We start from the raw sequence: 7,468 nt of genomic DNA, 5'->3' as shown, positions 1-7,468 counted from the left end.
CCTTTTTTTTTCAGTATGACTTTTGAATTTCTATATAACTTTAAGATATATTCCCTAACTTATAGCTTCAGAAAGTACTTTCCTATAAACTTTGTCATGAAGTAGTCTTAATTATTTTTTTGATTTTGCTTGTTTCATTAAGGTAATGAACCATGACGATCTTCATGATATGAACGAATTGTCATCAGCTTCATTATCAAGGTGTGAGGAATAATGAAGAACCACATGATTCTAATTGTTGCTATATATATATATATATATACACACACATCAACAACTTGACGGTAAGAGATTTTCTTAAAATTAGTCACATATCATTATTGTATCTCTTGATTGTTTAATTTTGATGTTACTTCACTTTTGCTTCTTGTATCATTTGATATTTGTCGTGTAGTCATTAATCATTGTCATTTTTCAAGGTTGAAGAGATGTTAAATGAAAGAAAATCTATAGATGCACACATATATTATGAGTCCGGAGCCTAAAGGGCAAAAAAAATGGTCAAAAATTCCAAAAGGGCAAAATTGCTGCGTCAGCAGCGATTTTCCTCTGACAAAATGACAAAATCGCTGCCCTAGCAGCGATTTCGTCTAAAAATTTTTTTTATTAAAAATCGCTGCTGTGGCAAAAAAACTTTTTTTTCTTCAAAATCGCTGCTATAGCAGCGAATTTGGTTAAGAATTTTAAAAAAAAAGTTTTTTTCTGAATTTAATATTCTTTTATGTACATGAGATGTATATCCACAGTAGTGAAGCATTGTTTTGTGTACATGAGATGTATATTCTTTGTTTTGTCAGAAGCCCTTTTGGTTAATTTTTTTTTTGATGTGCTGTTTTAGTTTTTTTAAAGAAAAAAAAGCAGCGATTTTTAATTTTTTTAAAAAATTTTTTTTTTTACAAAATCGCTGCCACAGCAGCGATTTTGTCATTTTGTCAGAGGAAAATCGCTGTTAACGCAGCGATTTTGCCCTTTTGGCTAAAATAAAAAGTGATGTGCCCTTTTGGAATTTTTGACCATTTTTTTTGCCCTTTAGGCTCCGGACTCCATATATTATTATCTGTTTGTAGATTCTATTATATATTTATTCTTTTATATTTGGTTAATTTTTATCAAAGCTATTTACATTCATTTATTATTAAATATGTAGAAAAAAATTCTCGTGACATTACTATATATATTATTTAGATCTCATTATTTTAATTGAATCCACCTATTTTTTGTGAATGTAATATATAAACAATATTAAATTTAATATTTGTGAAAAATAAAAAGAATATCAATTTTTAGAATGACTAAATATTTAATTAGAACGAAATATGATTTTTACATGCTTATCATAAATTAAAGAGGTATTAATTAGTAATTCCAATAGCTTTCACATTATGAAGCAGATGATGAATAGTTCTGTTCTATTTTATAACTCCACACAATTTTTATCAAATATAATTGTATTAATTGTCACTCCGAAAAAAAGGGTTATTGCAGCGGTTTTTTAGATGTAATACGACGGTTTCAAATCGTCACAACACATCATCATAACGACGTTTTGTAAAAATCTTGTAATCTCGTCTATCACAAATGTATCACGATGGTTTTTATAAAACTGCCGCAATATTACATAGTTGTCGTAATATTCTTTTGTTAAAGCGGCATTTCTTTATTGTATAAAGTGACAGTTAAAACCGCCGTAATTATGAGAAAATCATGCATCATTTACGGCGTTTTTGGCTTTTCAAAAATGTCCTAAAGTTTTTTTGTGACGGCAGAATTTTATTGCAAGAATTAATTGTTTTTCCATTTGGTCAATCCACATTCACCTCCAATTTATTGCACTCTAGACATTTAAACTCCTATGATTAGTAATTTTAACACGAACATAAAAGATCAAACAAAATATTCATTATATAAAATAAAAGTACTTCAAAATTACACAAAATTACATCATCAAAATATTAATGTTTTAAAGTATTGTTTGACAGTTCAAAATTACATCATCAAAATATTAATTTCAAAGTATCATTCAACAAGAATATCCCAAAAAAAAAAAGTACTAAAACTGATTTCTGTTGGTGCTTGATCCATCATCGTTGTTACTCCCATTTCAAGCTTTCTAATCGACGTTTGGTCTGATTGGTATCTGTTGAGTATCACTTCCTATATTTGATGCCTGAAAAAATAACCGTGTGAGAAGTATACATCTCAAACTTTTAAATATATGCTAGCAGAAGATTGTTCAAGCCCCACAACATAAAACCACACTTATTTTGGGACAACATATGAAGTAATAAACAAAGAAGAAAATATACAATAATAAATCAAACTAAGTTAACTCTGTGCTATCAACCTTAACTAAAGTTTTAATAGTTTCCTCTCGTTGCATTTGTAACATTTTGGCTACATTCTGGATCATTATTTTTTGTCTTTAAATATGTCATTGCTCTTTTGCTAAACTATTGCTTCATTGCTTTCTTTTGTCTATTTAAGTTCCAACAGATAATACTAATACTTTAAAACAATTATTTTTCTACCAGAAGCATGTAGGAAGCTGCAATTTTCAATAGCTGCATTTTTCTACCGTACAACCAAAAGATTTCAGATTTCCACCTACTATCAAAATTCAAATTATTTTCAAGTTCTAGATCGACCTCTTACCTCTATCCAATACTAAAAAATGTCTCTTCAGCAAGATACTAAGCTTCAACAGAAGAGCAAATAAGGGAAAATATAAATATTTATAATGGGCATACCTGTGGAGGAGGTAGAAATAAGTGAGCAAACTCTTCAAGGATATTTCCCTATGTTTCTTTGATATAAGCTAAGTAGAACATTTAGTTGTAATTTCATACTCGTCATCTCTTGCTGCCACTCCGGAGTTGGAGCGCTAGTGCTAGATGAACTCACATTAACATGATAAAATCTCCTAGATGTTCGTTTGAATGCCATAGCTGGAAAAACACCCAAGCCTAACCCTTAAACATGGCCCGGATGTTCGGGACCGAGTACTATACCAAGTGCATCATTAGGTGAAACTTCGACAATACTTTCTGTCCTTTGACTTCGGATTTCTTCAATTTTCTCCTTTGCAAAAGAAAAACAAGCATAATATTGTTGTCATATACCAGTTGATGACTCTATATATGAATCACAAATCGATTGGAAGAAGTACCACTGATTTTATCTGAGTTGTAAGGAAATAAGACACTTAATATCTCTTGTAACAACCTTTATTATGAGTTTATGTATATCAGTTTTGTTCAAAGGATATAACGACTTCTAGTCTAATTAACAATTTTTACCACAAAAAAGCCTCACAACTCCAATTCTCTGTTACCAAAACATTGCCTGAAAAATAAAATTGTGCTTTATCTTTCTAAAGCTTAATCTAAAAGAGTTACTATAGATACTGTGGCCAATTCTATAAATGAATAAAAAAGTAGCTCAAGTCCAGGGAAAGATCACATTCAAGAGGTGTGATATAGATAGTTTATCCTAATACAAGTATAGTGGTACTTCTACAACTCGAACCCTGACCTATAAATGTACAGTGAATTTCATTTGTAGCTTATAACAAGCATCATCTATGCATACACACTTTGCCCTCATTGTGTTAGTTGTAGTTAGCAGGAGAGAAATATTACTATAAGAACAACTGAAAAGTTTACTTCATTGTGCTCTAAGCTGTGATGCTGATGGCTTAATATTTACAAAAAAAAAAGAAGAAAGAACTATGCACTTCAATATCAAAAACAACATTTACGAGAGGTACATTACCCCATTCAATAGGTAGCATTTCTAGTCAGTTACAATGCTTACTCTTCTTCGGAAACAGAATTGGTGGAAGCATACCAAGAGAGATCTCAAACCTGGTGAATTTGAATCTACTCGACATTGGTTCCTACAATCTTACAGGTAGTATTCAAAATTCTATTGGAAGACTGGTGCACTAGAAGACATATAAAAGAGTGACAATAACCATTGCCAAATGAAAATCAGCCAGTTTCCTGACTTCGGTTTAGGCTCTGGTCTTGGTCTATCCTAGAATGTATACGTCCACTACATGTCAATGGACCAGGTCCCTTGACTCAGAATGAACAGTAACTTAAATAAATGTGTTAAAATAAAAGACACAATCAGTTTACGTGGAAACCCCCTTGCTCAAGGGAGGAGAAAACCACGACCTGTACTCACATGATTACAACCCAACTCCATTTTCATTAAGGAGAAAAGATTCAGATTAAAAGCTCTTGCAATCTAGGAATTTAACACTAAATTCCTCCCCCTTACTGTAACAACTCTGTTACAAACAAGCTCCAAAGCAACAACTCTGCTGCTCACTAAATCAACTAACTCTAATCAATTTAGACTTCACTAACTCACCATAGCTAACTCTAGCTACAACTCAGAATCAATGATAAAAACATGAACTAATCTAATTCCTTTATAACACAGGAATAGATCTACAAGGATAATCATGGAAATATAAACCTACAACAACTAAGAACAATGACAACTCTATAGGTCCCTTGTTGTTCTTTAGGAGAATATTTCTAGAGAGAATGGCATTTGCTGTATTTCCAGCTTTTGGGATGCAAAAACTAGGTTGTGTCCATCGATATGAAGCTTATATATGATGGACACAAAACCCTAGAAGCAATACTATTGGCATACAGCCTGTCGCTCTACACCAGACGCGCACCACCTCCTGCAGATATCAGAGTGAGCAGAGTACTTTTTCCAGCTGTCATTTTCTCGTACAAGAGCACCATTCTCACATGGGATCAGGTCCCCTATCAGATCCCATGGTTTGTCAAATCATCAAAACTACATATTAACATTTCCCCCCTTTTTTATGATGACAGACTTCTCTTTTCCTACCCACTTCTTCCCCCTGTCAACCGCATCAGGTACCAGGTACCTATCCCAATCCCTAGTGAAACAGGTCAAATTTCTATCCTAAGCATACCATTATTCCCCCGTTTGGCATCATAAAAAAGAAAAGGCAGTAAACCAGAATTTAGAGTAAGCAAGTATGGTAAAACCATGGCCATTTGGCAACACAAGCATAAAAGAAAAGTAGAAAATTAAGAAAGGCCATTCAACAAAAAAAAAGGGAATTCATTTCATTGCATATAAGATAACATTAAAAACATTATAAACAAACTCCTAAGAGAACAACGAGACAATGCCCACACAAAGAAAAAGATAAAGGGAAGATGGATAGGTAGGACCAGATAAGAATTAGGAAGGAGGCGGCTTTTGGGCGATGGATTGAAGGACAAGAGTTAGTCGAGCATCTACATTGTCATGAGTCTTATTTACCTTTTCCTTGAGTTCAGAATTTTATGTCACGACGCTTTCATTTTTGGCCATCACTTCTGCGACTTCAGCCGAACCTGGTCCCTCAGTTTGAGCCCTCACCAATTGTGCCTTCAGCACAACTATTTATGCATCTTTATGGCTCAATAATGCTGTCATTTCCTTTAGTTCATGCCTCAACTTACTCTGTTCTACCACCAACTCAGTCATTTTGCTCATGTACCCTATATTTCCTTCCATACACTCACACTCAACCAGGGTGTTCATGGAGAAAGATTGCTTTATTGTTTCTCTCACACCTGCTTCAAGAGGAATCTCCATATATTTGAACACTCTTGTTAAGAAGTAGCCATAACCCATGCCATGTTTCTCTTTTTGCTCTATAAGAGTCTTGGGCATATTCTCGAGCATGATGGATGGAAGGTTGATGGAGTCAAACTTGCACAATGCTTCCATTAGAAAAAGGTCACCCGCAAAAGCAACTGTTCGCTTCTCAGTTCTAGGAAGAAGCACTTTATTCACCAACTCGAAACGTAATTGATATTCCCCCTTCAGAAGCTTTTTGGGAATTCCAACACAATTTAACTTTGGGAGTTTTCCATTTTTTTGAACAAACCTTTTAGAGCACGATTGTCCAACCACATACCTAATCCCTTATGGGGGTACACCTAGAATCTCTCCCAACCTTTCCTCATTAAAGTGAAAAATTATATCACCTACTTATGTATTGAGACTCCCATCTACTGTGAATTCAGCATTATAGTAAAAGTCCCTTACCTGATTTTTATGCAACACTGAAATAAGATCTATGAACAAGTGAGTCCATCCTTGGATTTCCACAGAATCAACCGGATTGCTCATTCCTGGCTTGGTAATTATCTCACGATCAAACACTCTTCCATTTAAAACCTTCTGTTTTCTCAAATGCCAATTATCTCCTCCCTAGTTGCCTTATTCTCTACCTTCCTCTTTTTATCCCTTGAACCTGGTCCCTTCTCAGACTTGAACTCAGATTCTGCAAAAATTTCCTCAGTGTCAGGCGACACTTATCTTTTTCTTTTAGTGGTCTCCTTCACTCTCTTCCTCCCTTGCTCCTTTTTCTCTCCTTTCTTCGAGTCAACTTCTTTTCTGACTGAAGCTCTCCTTGTTTTGGGTTTTTGCTTTCCTAATGTCTTTTTTCTCCCCTTTTCAACTGCAGAAATGATGTTTTCTGATTCAGTTTCACTTTCATCCTTGTCATTTGATACTTCAACCACTACCTCTTGTGGACCAGGTTCTCTTCTACTGCAATCTTTCTTCTTTTCCTGTTCTCAGTTGTGCTAGCCTTATTTGCCTCATTGCATCACTCCTTAACTTCCTTGTTGAAACCATAGTAGGATGGGGGATTTTCTTTGTAGATGTCTCTTCAGTTACTTTCTTTTTTCGCTTGCTAGAGATAGGCACCATCCTTCTTTGCACGGCCCAGCGTAGGGGAAGATCATCTTCGTCATCTGCAGTAGTAGAGGGTGGAACAGTTTTGGGCTTTGTCAAACTCTGGTTCAGAGGTCTCTAGATGAGCCTCGAATTCTGTCTTCTTCCTCAGAAAATGGAGTCCTTGTGCCTTCCCTCATTTCGGTGAGAGTTTCCACAACTAATTCCTCACTAGTAGCCAAAATGTTCGACTCAGAGTTCTTTTCTTCAAGAAGGTCTCCCTCAAAGGAAAGTTTAGATAAAATAGAGGAGATGAGACATGGTTGAGATGAAGTTAAGGGGCTTCACTTTCTTGACCCACTATGGGCAACACAGCCTCATCAGGAGAGGTATTTTAGGGGTCATTTAGATCTAGAGAAGGGGAGTACACCGGAGGGGCTTTGTCAGCAGAATTAAGAAAGATTTCAGAGGTTGGGGTTTGGGAATCTTTAACCGGAAGAATGGTTGAGATAGGGTTACTGGAGGGGGAGACAAAGGCAACAAGGTCTATTTCATTTAGAACATCCATCATTTTTTGGGAATAAGATGGAGTTTGAGACATTTTGAAGAGAGAGAAAGAGAAAAAGAAGAGAACAAAAGTTAGGGTTTCTGGAAAGATTTGAGAGAAGAGTTTGAATTTTTGAAAAGAGATGGGGGAGAGAGTATAAAAAGAGATGAAGAGGTGTGTCAGGTCCCTTGAAAG

General features: G+C 35.0%; 1 long non-coding RNA gene across 1 annotated transcript; it reads right to left on the bottom strand.

Annotated features, from left to right (window-relative positions):
- Window positions 1-1,877: 1,877 nt before the first annotated feature.
- Window positions 1,878-7,468, bottom strand: LOC107060441 (uncharacterized). Its single transcript, XR_001473375.1, has 2 exons — window positions 2,748-7,468; window positions 1,878-2,167 (listed from the first exon to the last, which is right to left on the bottom strand). It is a non-coding gene; the product is annotated as an uncharacterized lncRNA (long non-coding RNA).

The sequence above is a fragment of the Solanum tuberosum genome, unplaced genomic scaffold (genome assembly GCF_000226075.1).
Source record: "Solanum tuberosum cultivar DM 1-3 516 R44 unplaced genomic scaffold, SolTub_3.0 scf00080, whole genome shotgun sequence".
NCBI lineage: Eukaryota > Viridiplantae > Streptophyta > Magnoliopsida > Solanales > Solanaceae > Solanum > Solanum tuberosum.
The sequence above is the reverse complement of the archived record's forward strand: the minus strand, read 5'-3'. Positions and strand labels throughout refer to the sequence as shown.